The sequence below is a fragment of the Neofelis nebulosa genome, chromosome 5, assembly GCF_028018385.1.
Source record: "Neofelis nebulosa isolate mNeoNeb1 chromosome 5, mNeoNeb1.pri, whole genome shotgun sequence".
In the NCBI taxonomy this organism is placed as follows: Eukaryota; Metazoa; Chordata; class Mammalia; order Carnivora; family Felidae; genus Neofelis; species Neofelis nebulosa.
Genome location: NC_080786.1, coordinates 25,481,137 through 25,497,175, shown reverse-complemented (window position 1 = coordinate 25,497,175; position 16,039 = coordinate 25,481,137).

Below are 16,039 nucleotides of genomic sequence, written 5' to 3'. Positions count from 1 at the left end.
AACGAGCACACAGGGTGCAAGAACAGCAATGTGGGAGGCTGCTAAGAAACAAAGAGCAACTCTCCGCATTTTAGCTGAGCAAACAGGATTAAATTGTGCTAACAGATGAAATTTGTTACTGTAGTTTTCATTATTGTGATGAAGACACTCACAAAGGGCAATGCACACACTCCCTCCCTTCCCTGACACAATTCTCTTGCAGCTGGGATTTGGAGACAATCAGATACAAGCTCTTACACGGGCAAGAACAATAACCTTTGGGTATTTCTATAAACTCTCTTCCCTCACATCCAAGTTCACCAGACTTCAAAACACAAACAGCAAAAGGCAAGCAGAGTAAAGTGATTTCCAAAAGCTTGGCCTGAGCCCCGGGGGTGCACCAGGCCAGCAAACCTCACTCCTTGTGCTCCGAGGCCAGCACAGGTCCATAATGCAGGTTTAAAGGCCAGGCCCAGTGATGCCTCCTGCCTGTTATAACCTATGTTTGGGGCTGCCAGCCCATCATGCCCCTTCAAGTGTCAGTGTTGGCATATCCAAGGCTGACTCCAGATAAAACAAAGATCCTGGGGTGCCTCCCTCCTCCCCACCCTCAAGGACAGGGCTAGAGCTGTCCAACCCCATCTCTACCTTATAACCTAGTGTTCTGCTCTCCACACTGCTGAGCCTACGTGTCATTGTCCAGTGAGCCTTCACCAACGCACAAGGGACACGTAGCTCCATAGAGCTGAGTACCCAGATGGAAGCCACAGTTGAGGCCTGTTGACTTCTATTTTGGAGAGATCCTGTTTCTTCCCCCCTGTTGCTCAGATGCTTAAAGTAATAGAAGGATGAGAAGCCCCCGTTCTTACTATTCATTGGGAATGTCATTATTTCTTTAGTCAACTCTTGGAGAATACCTTTTTTTTTTCTTTTTGAGAGAGAGCACAAGAGCACAAGAAGGGGAGAGGGGTAGACAGAGAGAGACAGAGACAGAGACAGAGAGACAGAGAGAGAGAGGGAATCTTAAGCAGGTTCCACACTCAGCACAGAGCCCATGTGGAGCTCGATCCCACAATCTTGGGATCATGACCTGTGCTGAAATCAAGAGCTGGATGCTCAACCGACTGAACCACCCAGGCGCCCCTGAGAATATCCTTGACCACTCTCCATGGGAGGGCCTTGCACATAGCTCTAGGTGGTGGGCTGGTTTGCACAGAGCCACTACTGTCTCCTTGAGGTTCCAGCTCTTTGCCCAGCAACAACATCCCTTCACATATTTGTTTGAGCAACGGCCCTCCCAGCTGGTCAGGTCTCTTTGCTTCCTGTCCAAAGTGGTAGTCTTTAATTGCCCCAGACCCAGCTCAGTTTACTCATTTTTGGCTAAAAGGAAGGCATAAGGGTACCTGCCATCTGGATCTTACCCTCTACTACCACAATTGGTCAGATATTCTATGAAGCAAAAGTGTTCTGATCTCTCTTATTACACACATTTTAGGGGAAAATGTGGCCCCAGAGTACCATCCAACAAAGCTCTTTTCCTTTATTTCTGTCTCTGAGAAGCAGGTTTCTATTTGCTTTTTAAAAAGAGACATAAAAAGCAAGTAAGCATGGCTTATAAAAATGAGAGGGGGCATCTTCTCATGGGATTCATAATGATTTCCTTCCTTTGTTGTAGATCATATGGGAGTATATGATACAGGAAGATGCTTGGGAATTTTGCTGAAAACAAGTTACAGCCTATTAACCCCATCTGCTTCCCATGAGCAGGAAAGCTATTATGTGATCATGTCAAGGGGGCTCTGGATTTTCTCAAGGCTTTTCCATAAGGCGGGGGGCTTACGACAAAATCCTCCAACCCCTTGGTTCTAATCTGCTCCCTCTTAGGCCAGTCAGTAACCACAGAAGGTAAGAGCATCTGGCCGATACCCATGAGTGCTGAGTTGGAAAAGTTTAAATCTTTCTGTGCTCTGAAAGCAATGCAATGCAATGAAAAATCCAGAAATTTCAATGGCTGGGCTTTAGATTTGCACCCAGACAAAGTTAAGTGTCTGGGTGATATGTTTACTGTTATAAACCCAAATTATAATGCTCTTTCCAGAGTGAATTCTAGACTCTTAGGGTCGCTTTCCAAGTTAAAAAACTATACATATTTCTTGAATACCTACTATGTGCCAAGAACGTTTCCAGGTCCTTGACCCATGTGTTTTCTGAACTGTTAGCTCTGATGATCTTGATGAATCACCCGTGAATCAGAAAATTGCAAAATATCATCTTCACTGCATATTATGTCAGCACAGGCTCAGGCAGAGTTGGATATGTACTCTTCAGTTTCTGGGAAGGCAGAGAGATTTCAAAAACAATTCCAGGAAAGGAAGCAAATGTGTCCTTTGATACGTTAGCCAAGTGGGACACAAAACAGACCTAAATTTGTAAATAACAATTATTTTCCCAAAATCGCTGTAGGGACATCCTAGCATTCAGTGACCCTTAAAATATAATCCACCTATGTTCAGATAATTTCCAGGTATTTCTCCAGCCTTGACTCATCCTGGAACCTCAGATCCACTCATTCAGGCAACTTCAACTGACACTAGAACCCAAGTGATGAACCTTAAGTTCTCCCCTGCTGGAAATCCTCCCATGGCTCCCCACCACCTTCAAAACAATGCTCTGCCTCCCCAACGCAACCTGGCTACAAGGTCATTCCTAGCCTGGCCTTGACTTTCTGGACTTAGCACACCATCTCTTAACATGGAGTCTCCAGTACAACACTTTCTCTTCTCTGCCTCTGCCACACTGTTCTCTCTGCCCAGAGCGCCCTTCTGTCCTTTCACCAGCTTGTTCTTGTCCATCATGCAGGATCTGTTCATGCACCATCTCTCCATGCTCCCAGGCTGGGCTAAGTGCCCGTCTTCAGGGGCAATAAATATGTAGCTCTGTCTGAACACGACCACTCAGTATTACAATGAGCACACACATTCCTCCACTAGACTAATCAAATTTTGCACATATTTTTGCCCCAAGTTCTTCACACTTTCTGACTTTCGTTAGACACATAATACATGCCTGTTGAACTTGAACTCAAGTGGTAACAGCACCTTTTGTGCGTGTATGTGTACCCTGAGTCAGGTAGAGTGAAAGCAAGAGAAGAAAAGCTATAGAACCTAAATTCAGACTCCCAAGAACTCTTATGTGCTATTAAGAGAATTTTGTCCTGATCACTTTTCAGTCTTCCAGAGTCTATGGACTAGGAGACAAAGATCCTCAATAAGCTAAAAAAAAAAAAAAAAAAAAAAAAAAATTTAAAGAATGCATAAATCTAGTTCATTGAGATCAAAAGGAACCTTTTTGAAAAAGCAGAAGCATCTTTTTTCTTTTTTTTTTTTTTTCCCAAATAGTGCACCCAGGGACACAAATCAGAAAAGCCAAGTGTGCTGACTGGAAATGGACTGAGCACAACTCATTGTTCTAACTAAGGAGACTAAGGAGAACAACTTGAAAGGGGCTGGAAGTGGTAGACATGAAAGATAGCCATGCTGAGGGCAGGAAGTGAGCACCCACCTCCCCTACAGAAGGCTTGGCATTCTACCTGGAGCCTGTGGGTCCCAGAGCAAGCCAGGGAGGTGGGGTCCTCCTGTGGAGTCATAGGTTTGCCCTGCACTTGACAACCCCTGATGGCAGTCTGGAGTGGGGACTAGCCCAGCACCCTTCCCAAGGCACATATCAGCAGCTAACCCCTACTCTTCTCCCAAGTCGGCCGGGGCGCCATCCGGGCATATCCAATATCCCAGACAACGGAGTGGGGGCTTGTATGGAAGTTTCACTTTGGTTCCTCAGGAGAGCTTCAGGCTATGTGGATATACCCCACTTCCCCTCAGAACCTAGACTTTCACACTCACACATCTTTTCTCTGAATTTTAATATTTCCCCCGAGGCAGTAAATGCTACATACCTGGTGAGGCCTGAACATCCATATTTCTAAACGATGTCTAGATGATTCTGACATGTCGCTAGGTTCAGGGGTTTCTGATGTCCTTGAAATGTACCCTTATCAGGTAACTGCCCTTCAACAATTGCAGAGGCCAGAACAAAACTAAACTTTATATTCTTTACAACATAAAGGAAAACTCAGGGTTGGCTCATTTGGGATATTTTGGTTTATAAGCAAAAGAAAACCTGACCCAAACTGATTTAAGCAAAAAGGGGAAATAATAAACTCATGTAATTGGCAAATCTGGGATGGTTTGCCTTCAGATCTGGCTTGATCCAGGACTCAAAAGAGGTCACAGGGATCCATCACTTCCTCTGGTTTAGCTCTATTACCTGGCTGCCCAAAATGGCCACCTGAGGGATTTAGACTTCTCTTCAGGCCACAATAATTCCAGACCACATGTCCTCCCACTACACCGTTCTAGTGCTCAATTGCCACATAACAAATTATCCCTAAACTTAATGGCTTAAACCAACTAGTCTATTATAGCTCAAAATTTTGTAGGTTAGGTGTTTAGGAATAGCTCGGCTAGGCAGTTCCTCTCTTCATGGGACTCCAACGGGTGTCACTTGGTGGCATTCAATTGGTGGCTTGTCTACTCTAGAATTGCGCTCACATGCTGGGCCCTTGAGCAGGAGCATGTGGCAGGCTGGGCTCACCTGGGCCCTCCCCTCTCCGGTAGTCTCAGGGCCCCTTTCACGGTCTCTCCAGCAGGACTGTCAGGTGTCTTGTAAAGTGGCTCCGCACACCCAGAGAGCAACACAGAAGCTGGTAGTCCTCTTCAAGGCCAGACCTGGAATGGATATGGCACCCCTTGCACTGTTCTCCATTGCAAAACCATCACATGTCATCTCAGATTCAAGAAGAGGGGAAACAAATCCTACCTAACAAAGGAAGGAATAACAAAAAATGTATGGGGTGTCTTTAAACCACCATCCCTACAGGCCCAGTGGCAAAGACTGAATCTACGTTCCAGAACCCCTAGCAAAAGCCCTGAGATTAATCTGTGGTCAAACTGGCTTGGGGAACGCACCCATGCCTGAACCAATCTCTCTGACAAGGAGCGTGGGAAATTTTGATTGGAGCTGGGTGCAGAAATAATTTTAGCCAATATTATGGCTAAGAAATCCTATAGGGAGGGAATGGTGGTGCATGGGTCCTGGGCAGGAATGTTAGTTTGGAGTAACCTAAGGAGCAGACCTGAACAAGGTCTTGGATGCAGGTGCTTTATTTGGGAAGTAACCCCAGGGAGCAAGAGTGAGGGAGTAGTGGGAAGGAGACAAGAGGGAGGAAAAGCCAATGTAAGAGCGTTGTGAGCAATGAGGCTTGATTCTTCCTACTCTGAGATGCCCACAGAACATGTTCCAAACCTGACCACCTGAAGGACAGGAGGCTGGGACATTGTTCCACCAGTTCCCTTTCTTTACTGGTTAAAGGCTGCTCCGGGGGGCATCTCCAAATGCACCTTGCAGACTGAACTTGCAGGAGCAGAGCAGGCTCCCAAGGCTTCAGAGAAGGCCCCAAGGCAGAAAAGGATGTGAGCTTGACCTTCTCATGGTGCAAGATGAGTCTAGCCTGTATGGAAACGTGTTCCCAGAGCTGATGCTGAAATCCAGAGGGCCAGGGATGTGACTCTAGGTACCAAAAATATCTGTCATAGGAGCCAACCAACAAATGGCTCCCGCAGGGTCAGAGCCAAAGTCACTTTGCCAAATGGCTCCAAGGAGCACTTCTGCAGCTGATGTGCTGGGCATCCAGGGAGCCCCTCCTGTGTAGCAGATCAGTGCAGGACATCTTCCCTTTAGGCCTGTCAGTGGCACCAGCCAACACCACAAGAACACACCTGTGGCCAATCGAAGGTGGGTTCCCTGGCACTCGTTGCAACAAGGGAGACCAACCACCGTAAGGAACCGTGTAGGAGGTTGTCCAAAGAGGCTTATGAGATCAGATCTTGGATTAGGTGGTTTGAGGAAGTTCCAGGATGTATGGTCTTGCTCTAGACTGGATGCTGTCAGCAAATGGGGCAATTTTATGGTTGAGCATCTTTTATATAGAAGGAGATGGGAGGCACAGAGTGGGGCTAAAGCTGTAGTTGATCAACAACCATTCATGCTTTCCAGGGAGAGGAAGCTATTTGGTCATTTTTGTAGTTTGCCCAGTGTTTGTGCTTTTGTCTTTTCACATGATGACAGCGTGGCTTTGTTCTGTCTCACTCCATTGTGGTCACAAGTATCTTTGTCTAATGCTGGTGTTCTGTGAAATGCTGTGTTAAGTAGGGAGGGAACTCTGCAGCCCAGGTATGGGTACCAGGCCAAGCGGCTGGTGCCTTTTTCTTTCTTGGGTCTCATATGATACAGGCTGTGTTGCCCTCATGAAAGTGACAGGTGCCCTCGTTAGCCCAGTGCATGGCTGTAAGCAGAATCAGCTCATGAAGTACATGGCTCAGAAGAGTAGGCACAGATCAGGAGGGCTCTTCTGTCTCTTGAAAAGCTCTAAGGGTGCCTGGAGATGTATGAGTAGATTTTCTCTACCTCTTCAGTGACTCACAACCGTGATGTCCATGGTTGAACCTCAGAAGTAGGGAGGGCCCACCGATCCATTTCCTGCCATTTGTTTGCAGGTGACAAAACATGATGGTGACAGCTCAGATAACCTTCCCGGCCACATAATACTTAATCTAAATGGAGCCAGGCTGTCACGGAGGAGAGTGACAGGCATTGCATGTTGCAGACTGCTGTTGGCTGAAACCATCACAGGAGTGCTTTAAATGGGACTTGGAGCCTGTAGGGCAGTTTCTGAAGCAAGGTTTGTGCATGACCACTATTTTGACCAATGACAATAGTGGCCCAGGCTGGAGGACAGCCAGGCATTTTAATGCCCTTGGGCAAATCCAAGGTTTAAGGAAGTCAGCACAGTTGGGGTACCCGGTAGGGAAAATTACATGTTCCAAAAGAGGATCAGACTCCTTGATCCCCAAATCAGCCTCACCATTGCCACTTAAACTATGCGAAGTCAAAGAAGGACCTCATCAGAATTTCTGGAAGCTCAACATTTTTCTTCCCATGCTTAAAACTGGGGTTCTGCACAGAGGCTAGCATGAGCCAGAGACAACCTCATCTGGCCAGCAGCACCTCACCCAACTTGGGGTTATGCAACTTCTGACTACAAAGTTCAGTAAGGTGCTGTTGGAGATACCTCTGGTGCCAGCTTCACATGCCGTCAGACCACTTCTGCTTTCAGCCACGGCTGCTGGACAGCTCTATGCAGCTCTGATTCCCTTAACCCCATGCTAAGGGTCTTCTGCACCGCCCCCCCACCCCCCGCCCCCACCGGATCTTCTATGAAAACAGAGTTGTTCACAGAGCCAGGGAGCAAGCCCCTTGACCTGCTGGGAAAGTTAACACTCCCAAAGCAATGCTTAGTCATTGCAGGGATAGGAACCAGTGGGTAGAAGCTCCAGTCTCTACTTTTTCAGCAGATAATTCTAGGAGGCATTCTGTATACTTCTCAGAAGGGTCTAGCAGAATCAACCTGCAACTTTGAGAACATGCCCTTATATTGGCTTTTCCTTCTTCCCCGTCTCACTTCCTCATTTCCCCAGGCCTACTTCCCAGTTTCATCTCCCACATCAACCAACTGCACCCAATCCTTGTCCCAGGCTCTGCTTTCAGAAGAATCCTCACGAAACCATGCACGAACACAGTCTTCCTTTATTACAGGGGTTTTCCAGACAAACACAGCTGGTGCCAAGTACATTTGTTCTCCAACTCAGGGCTGCAGAATTAGAACAGAGCCCAGACATCCAGATACCTCTGAGAATCCTACCTCAGGGCCCTAGGCCCCACTATAGGGCTGGTCCTACATCTTAATGTAATCAAGAAATTCTTTTCCTTTTTTTTTTTTTTTTTTTGGGTGGGTCAGCCTTTCTAGCAGGAACCTTTAATGGCAAGTGACATAAATGCACTTAAATGAGCTTAGTCTTACAAAGGCAGGGAGATTAGTAGGAGAATATTGAAGTATCTCATGTAATTGAAGGAAGGGCTGGATAACACAGGGAAGCATGACACTGGCTTCTTTTTTTGTTTGTTTGTTTGTTTGTTTGTTTGTTTATTTTGAGAGAGAGAGAGGGAGGGAGAGAGGGAGGGAGAGAGAGAACGTGCCCAGACGGGGAGCAAGGTGGAGGGGGAGCACAGGAGAGTGGCAGAATGCCAAGCAGCCTCTGCACTGTCAGCACAGAGCCCCCACGGGGCCCAAACTCACAAACTGTGAGATCATAACCTGAGCCAAAATCAGGAGTCGAATGCTTAACTGACTAAGGCACTCAGGCTCCCCATGACCCTGGCTTCTTTACCTGGCTGGAGAAGATGGCCCCCCAAGACTCAGAAGGCCCATATTAAAGAAGACAAACGCATATACAAATATCATAATGTGAATGGGTTCCTGTAAGCTTCAGGAAAAAGTTGTTCACTGATTAATTCAAGTACCAAAACATATCTTCAATATGGTATGTGGTTACTAGGTATTTATTGAATGGATGAGTGAGTGAATGAATGAATGAAGAGAAGGTGGGAAAGAGAGGAGGTAGAGATGAAGGAAGGAGCTTTGGGAGGAAATGAGGATGAAATTACCTAGTTCCCAGCTTTGGACAGTCCCTGCTCTTTCCAGGGGTCCTGACTAGTGATATTGTCCCAGCGGAACTCCGCTCAGAAGGCTGCTCTGGCTCCCCATTGCCTATGACAAAAAACTGACCTGCTTAATATTCCATGCTATTTGCCCACAGCCCAGCCCTAACCACCTCTCTCTCACACACCCTCCACTCAGGGCACACTGGCCTACAAACCCCATCCTGAGCGAGTTGTCCTGAGCCAGCATCACTGGCTGGTGATTTTCATCATTCCAAGTTTACAGAGGGAGAAACTGGCTTGCCGAAGATCACAAAACTAACAAAGGATTCAAATCCAGAAACACCAGATCTCAATGCCCTCGCTTTCTTCTGGGTTGGGCTGTGGCAGTCCTGACAAGGGAACTTGCGCCATCTGGTGGCAGGATTAGAATAGGCACCAGGTCAGTGGACATCAAGCTATTGAAGCTGCAAGCTACCTGTCCCTAAAACAGTTTGTGAAACCTGGTGAAGCAAACAGGTTCATCTGTGTCCCACCCTCACCCCAACCTCATGGCCAAAAAAAAAAAGTCAGCAAAATCCAATGCCAGCTTAATACCAAAAAAGAACAAATAGTGCCAGGAGATTTCAGGAAAGTTAAAAACCCCTGGGCTGCTGAGCGTGCCCTGATGGGGTGAAGTGATTCAGAGAGAGGAAACTCCTATTTCCTTTTAAGCATCACCACACTTTTGAGTAGCTCAAAAGTCGTTCACCCACTGAAGATTCCAGCTACCATTTTATTTATTTTTCTTTTCTTTTTTTGGGATACTCTTATTCTTCATCATCTATTTCACCCATTTCCCCACCCACCTCCCCTCTAGTAACCATGTTTGTTCTCTTTAGTTAAGAGTCTGTTTCTCGATTTGTCTCTCTTTTTCTTTGTTCATTTGTTTCTTAAATTCCACATATGAGTGGAATCATACGGTATTTGTCTTTCTCTGACCAATTTCACTTACCATTATACCCTTTAGATCTATCCATGTTGTTGCAAATGGTAAGATTTCATTCTCTTTAAAAAAAAAAAAGTTTAATTATTTTGAGAGAGAGAACATGAGCAGGGGAGGGGCAGAGAGAGAGAGGGAGAGAGAGAATCCCAAGCAGGTTCCACGCTGTCAACACAGAGCCCAACACAGTGCTCGAACCCATGAACTGTGAGATCATGACGTGGGTCGAAATCAAGAGTTGGACACTTAACCGACGGAGCCACCCGGGTGCTCCATAGATTTCATTCTTCTTTTACATCCAGCTACCATTTTAAACATCCATTTTTAAGTGCCCATTATGGGAAAGATGACATGAACACAAGCATCAGCCAAGGGTTGCTGTAAGTATCTAATCTTTAATTTGGAAACCTCTATTATGGGACTTAGCACATTTCATTGTAATTGCAGATTTGAGAAACAAATAAACAACTTTTCTTTGGCCACAAGTGTGAATTCTATCCCCACCCCTGTCCACCCCCAAGCTCCCCCCCTCTCCCGTCACAACCAACTTCAGCGCCTAGCGTGTTGAATAATGAGAAAGTGCAGATCACACTATTCTGTGAGGAGACCTTGGGGCAGGATCATGCAGACTCTACCACAGGCTGGCAACCATACTGTCAATGTGTAAGTTTCAAAAAGTTAAAAAAGAAAAATATGACCCTCATTCAAATTAGAGTAAGCATGTGCCAAAGGTTTATTTAACTCATTAATGAGGGAATCAGCAGAATGATAAACTTGGGTCAAAGAATAGCAGAGGCTGGCATAATCAGAGGAAGAAAGGATATTGAAACGAAACGCTAAATTAGATTAAGTCTTACAGGACAATGAAACCTTTGGGAGTTCTATTTTCTGGTGGATAGAATTTATTTTGCATCTGTACGAGGAAAAAAAAAACCATTTAGGAGTGACCACTCTTTCACAAATTAACATCCAATCTCATGGACTCTGAGCCCTGATCAATAATAAATAGTAAGCCAGAGGCACGTTTCTATAGACATTTAGATTATTCTTGAGTAGGTCTTGTTGGATAACGCCCCAGGGTGGTACTGGAAGGACATACAGCCATCCTTTTGCCTTATTTACAGGTTTTAGATGATCTCTCAGCAGAACTGTTGGACTGCTCCTGAGATGTTTCCAGAACAATGTGGAATCCTCATGCTGCAGGGATTCTCAGAAAGCACGTAACACCTTCAATTTTGTAGATGAGGAATTTGAGGATAAGAAGATCTGTCGCCAGAGAACTGGTGCTGTGCTAGGGGAGTCCAGTCTAGAGCTCCTCTTCCTCACACAGGGCTGTGGGTTCCCTGGGGCTCCCAGATATCCAACCCTTGCAGACTTCCAGAAATGTCCCCCTCAATGTCATTTGACAACCCTAACCTGCCCTCCCTCATTCTCTGCCCCTCCACACACACCTGGTGCCTCTGATAAGGGGCCATAAGGCAAGCTGAGGGTCAAGCACAAATGAGGACACCCCTCCCTCCATCAGGGGAGGGGGAGGATCTGTGTGATATTCCTCAGGCACTCCTGGCTGCCCAAGAACAAAGGAAAGGACAGAAAACAAATGGGTAAACGATAGTCTCCATCAGTTTACAAATATCTCCTCAATAGACTCATCTCCAGAACTCTTTACTCTCTTAAGGATTAATGCTTTGCTAGAGGGCGAAACAACCTCAGCTTGACAACAGCTATGCCTCCAGTAACCTGTAAATTCTCTTTAGCATATGGAAATCCCTTTAAGAAACTTCCTCTTGACTTTACCCCCCCCCCCCAAACTCCACAGAATGTAAGCATTCATTCTGCACAACCCCAGTGCAGCTCTTTCTGCCCACGGGTTCTGTCCCCGTGCTTTAATAAAATCACCTTTTTGCACCAAAGGCGTCTTCAAGCATTCTTTTTGGCCGTCAGCTCCGAATCCCACCATCACTCCAAAACTGCATCACTCTGGTCCCATCACCGACTTCCCTATACCCCCAGGGGTGTCCAGGTAGCTCATAGCCTCTTTCACCTTCCAGCTGCCCTCTCCTCAGTCCTGCCGAAACTGTCAAAAGACAAAAGGGTAAAATCATGACCCTCATACAGATGTAAAAAATGAATATGTTAAAGATTTTATTTAACTAATGAGGGAACTATTTTATTTAACTAATGGGAGACTAGGAGACGTTATAGCCAGTTCAAAAGAGAATCCAAGGAAAAGGCATGTTTATAGATGAGGAGTATTTCAATGAGTATGTAAATGAGGGGAAAACCTGTTTTTTTATATGGTGGGAGGGCAGACAATTGAAACTTTACTGGGTAGCACAGAACCTGCATGCCTGCAGGCAAGAGCGATCTGGTGGCTGTAGTTCAGAGTTGCAAAATAGCTCAAAGACAGTGAGAGGCTAGACTCAGGAGACCTGTAAGGGTGGCCTCTAGACAAAGCAGTTTTCTATTGAAATAAAATGTTTTCTCTACACCAGGAATATAGAAGCCCCTTACCATCTCCCTGGCCCCTCCGAATTTCCAAGGCTTCCCTTGACCCGAATCTGCTGCCCCCGTCCCCATCCTGAACAAGCACTGTTTTAATACTGAAGATGTACCTTGTGCCCACAAGACCCAGCTCGAGGGGGGACACCTCCCACAGTACGGGGGAGTGCTCCTGGGAACCATGTGGCCTGTGTGTGTAGCAGTGAGGCCTCCAGCTCATCTGTGAGCAGCGGGGGTGGGGGTGGGGGGTTATTTGGGTAATTATAACTCTCCAACCCAGTCATTAACTATCTGCCCACCCACTGCTCCATTCCCCACCCTGCTGTAGTCCTATTGATGAGGAGAATAAAGGCAAAAGAAATGTAGATAAAATTAAACGTCCTTATTTTGCAGCCCATTGAGAAATACCTGAGACAGGACTAGTGTGAGGTTCGTCGAGGAACCCACTACTATCTTCAGGTTAATGTTTCACTAGAGGCAAAAAACAACCTTAGTTTGACAATAGCCAGACCTCCAGGATCCTGTATGTCTTCTTTAACATATGCAAATCCTTTTGGAAACTTCCTTTATTTCTACCCAGCCCCTCACCCTAAAGAAAAGTATACTGTCAATCCCTCCCCACAATCACATTGCCCACAGGTTCTGTCTCCCTGCTTCAATAAAAACACTTTTTTTGCACCAAAAATGTCTCAAGTATTCTTTCTTGACTGTTTACTCCTGGCCAATGTCACATCACTATCTTTCCTGTTTTCATGACAATAGACCCCCTTAACCATGGGGGATACATTCCAACACCCCCAGTGGATGCCTGACCCTGCGAATAGTACTGAACCCTACATATATCGTTTTTCTCCATGCATACACAGCTATTGATGAGGTTTTGGAATGGAGGGGGTCCGGAGCTGACAGCCAAGAAAGAATTCTTGGGATGCTTTTGGTTAAAAAAAAAAAGAGGTGATTTTTATTACGGTGCCAAGGGACAGGACCCATGGGCAGAAAGAGCTGCACTGGGGTCGTGATGAGTGAAAGGTTATATACTGTGGAGCTGGGGAAGGTAAAGGCAAAAGGGAGGTTTCCAAAAGGACTTTCATATACTAAACAGGACTCAGAAGAGGGGCGCCTGGGTGGCTTAGTCAGTTAGGCAACAACTCTTGGTTTCAGCCCAGGTCATGAGCTCATCGTTTGTGAGTTCAAGACCTGCGTCAGGCTCTCTACTGGCAGCTCAGAGCCTGGAGCGTGCTTTGGATTCTGTGTCTCCCTCTCTCTCTCTCTCTCTGCTCTCCCTTGCTTGTGCTCTGTCTCTCTCTCCCTCTCAAAAAAAATTTTTTTAAAATTTTACCTACCGTATCCTTCTTGCCTTTGTTCCCCAGGTCACTATGGAGGGGAGGGTGACGTTAGTTCTCCAGGAAACTGAGTCTATAGGTTTCTGGAGATTAGGCTATTGATAAGATTGCCTTTTTCTTGTAATTTACTAAAACATTTGTAAACTGATGGAGACTCACGTCCTGCAGGACTGTGATCTTTATCACAGTTTTCCCCTCTCCTTTGTTCCTGGGCAGCCAGGAGTGCCTGAGGGATGTCATACATATCCCACTTAGAAGAGGGGGCGGTTTGTGGGATGTCAGCTTGCCTTAAGCTCCCTCATCACCTGTGATCAACTTTCATTTATAAATTAAGCGCAGTAAGAGATTAACAACAATAGCTAGTAATAAAATAGAGCAATTACAACAATACACTGTAATAAAGGTTATGTGAATGTAGTCTCTCTCATTCAAAATATCTTACTGTATTGTACTCACTCTCCTTTTTGTGATAACGTGAGATGACAAAATGCTTATGTGATGAGACAGAGTGAGGGGAAAGTTCTCCAAAAGTGTGTACATGTGCAAAGCAGTTGCCAAATATTCTATACTGTCACAAAGTTAGGAATCCTTGAAAGAATTTTGACTGGAATGTATGTATATAATGGTTTTGACCAAATTCTTCTTTGAAATTTCCAGCTGCCTTCCTTTTGGACCCCAGCGTAAGCTCTAGTATAATAGGGAAAGATAGGATAAAATAGGCAGAGAGGTCCCTGCGTGGGGAAAAAACACGTATTTTGGAACAATGCCAGAGCCTCTGACCCACTCTGGTGTAAGGTCCCTCAGGTGTAAGGTCCCTCTTAAGAATGTAAGACAGCACCTGCTCCCCCTTGGCTTCCCCTCAGGAATTTGACAATCAAAATACCTGACTAAAATAACTAAACCATAAATCTTATGTTAACGGAGGGACAGTACGACCAGTCTGACTCCTCACACGATGGAGTTGGGCCAATGAGGAGTGGACAACGCAGCGCCTAGAGTTGGCCGGCCAGTAAGGGCAGAACCTGAGAAGGAACGAGGGGGAAGGGAGGAGGGCTGACCAAAAGCCAGTAAAACAAAGTTCCTTGCCTACAGTCACGGGTATTCACCTTCGAATGCCCCCTCTCTGTAAAGAGAGCTTTCCTACCATTCTTCCTTTCTGAGCTTATACTCTGATAAACTTCTGCCTGCTGCTCGTTCCGTGTCCACCTCTTCGTTCTTCGAAGCGGCGAGACAACGAACCCGCCGGGTATTGAGGTAAAAAAAAATCCTGCAACTTTTCTTTAGGGGCTCATCCCGGGATATCAATGTCCTCTAACTGTAAGTAAAGAGCAGCCGGCACCCAGCGTTTCCTTTCTATCCTAAATAAAACTCTCAAATCCAAATAATGGGCACCCGTTAGCCAGTTAAGAATAAATAGCAGAGCTGGGTCTCCTCCCATCTGATCCCCCAACATAGTGGGCACTGTCGGTGTGATGGAGCCCCAACTGCCTTTTGAGAAGAACCCCCAGATGTGCTGGATTCAGGGGAGGCCGAACAGCAATTGTGAAGGGTCCTGACAAAGGCTACTCTTTGGTGGATGCCTGAAGGCTGTCGGTAGAACCTGATCGCTGACTGCCTGTTTGGGTGTCTGGCGAATTCTCCTCTTTCTGTCTCTAATTTGTGTTTTAACTTCAACTGCAGGATGCTAGATTTACTATATGTCTGAGAGATATATACAGGAGAGAACATACAGTACTCCTTGTACTTAATGGTGTTTGGAAAGAAAGATGGAAAGAACTGTGATTTTTACCCAAAAGATCAGGACAGCATGACTTTGAGTTGTTTTGCTCGAGGCCTCATTAAAATTGCCCCTCCTTTGATCCAAAGGCTGAGAAAACGATGGCGATGACCTTGCTAGTAGCCTCCAAATGTTCCACACTTGTGTTGTTTCTCTTTAGGAATAGATGCCTGTACCATGTAAAGAATGGATAATATAGGAAGGGCCTTTACATGGGAGCCATTTTGCTACACTTAGCCCAGTGTATGCTGATTTGGAACAAACTAGATACTCTAAAATGGACGTCCACATGGCTGGAAGATATTTATGTGGGCATTGCTGAACAAGGCAGGGGAATAGACCTTGACTTTGGCCCTTTTAGCAACCCCCTCAATGGCCAACGATCGATATATAAATTACTGTTGGGCCAAAATAAAATTAGGGCATCTTTCTACAACCAGGGCAGTCTTGCTTGGTCACAGTCCATACCCCCAAAATCCCACGGAGGGGAAATGGAGGGGTAGGAGAAATCGGGGAAGACAAGATCAGTTCTCAGAGGTAGGGTCAAGCCTGAGTAAGAGAACTACTCCCAACACCTCATGAGACCGGCAGGGCTTTTGGCTGCCAGTCGCATGGCCAGTCAAAACTCGGGGCCAGGAGATGAGGCTTCTCCTGGCCAACAATCGGGATCAAGAGGTAAGGCATCTCCTGGCCAGCTATAGGAAATTGAGATAAGGGACGCCTTTTCCTCCTTTTTCCTATAGATGGGAAATTTCCCAACCAAGGCCAATACTCCTTTGGGATACATTCTGGAAAACTGGGATGATTTTGATCCACAAACCCTGAAGAAAAAGCAACTCATTT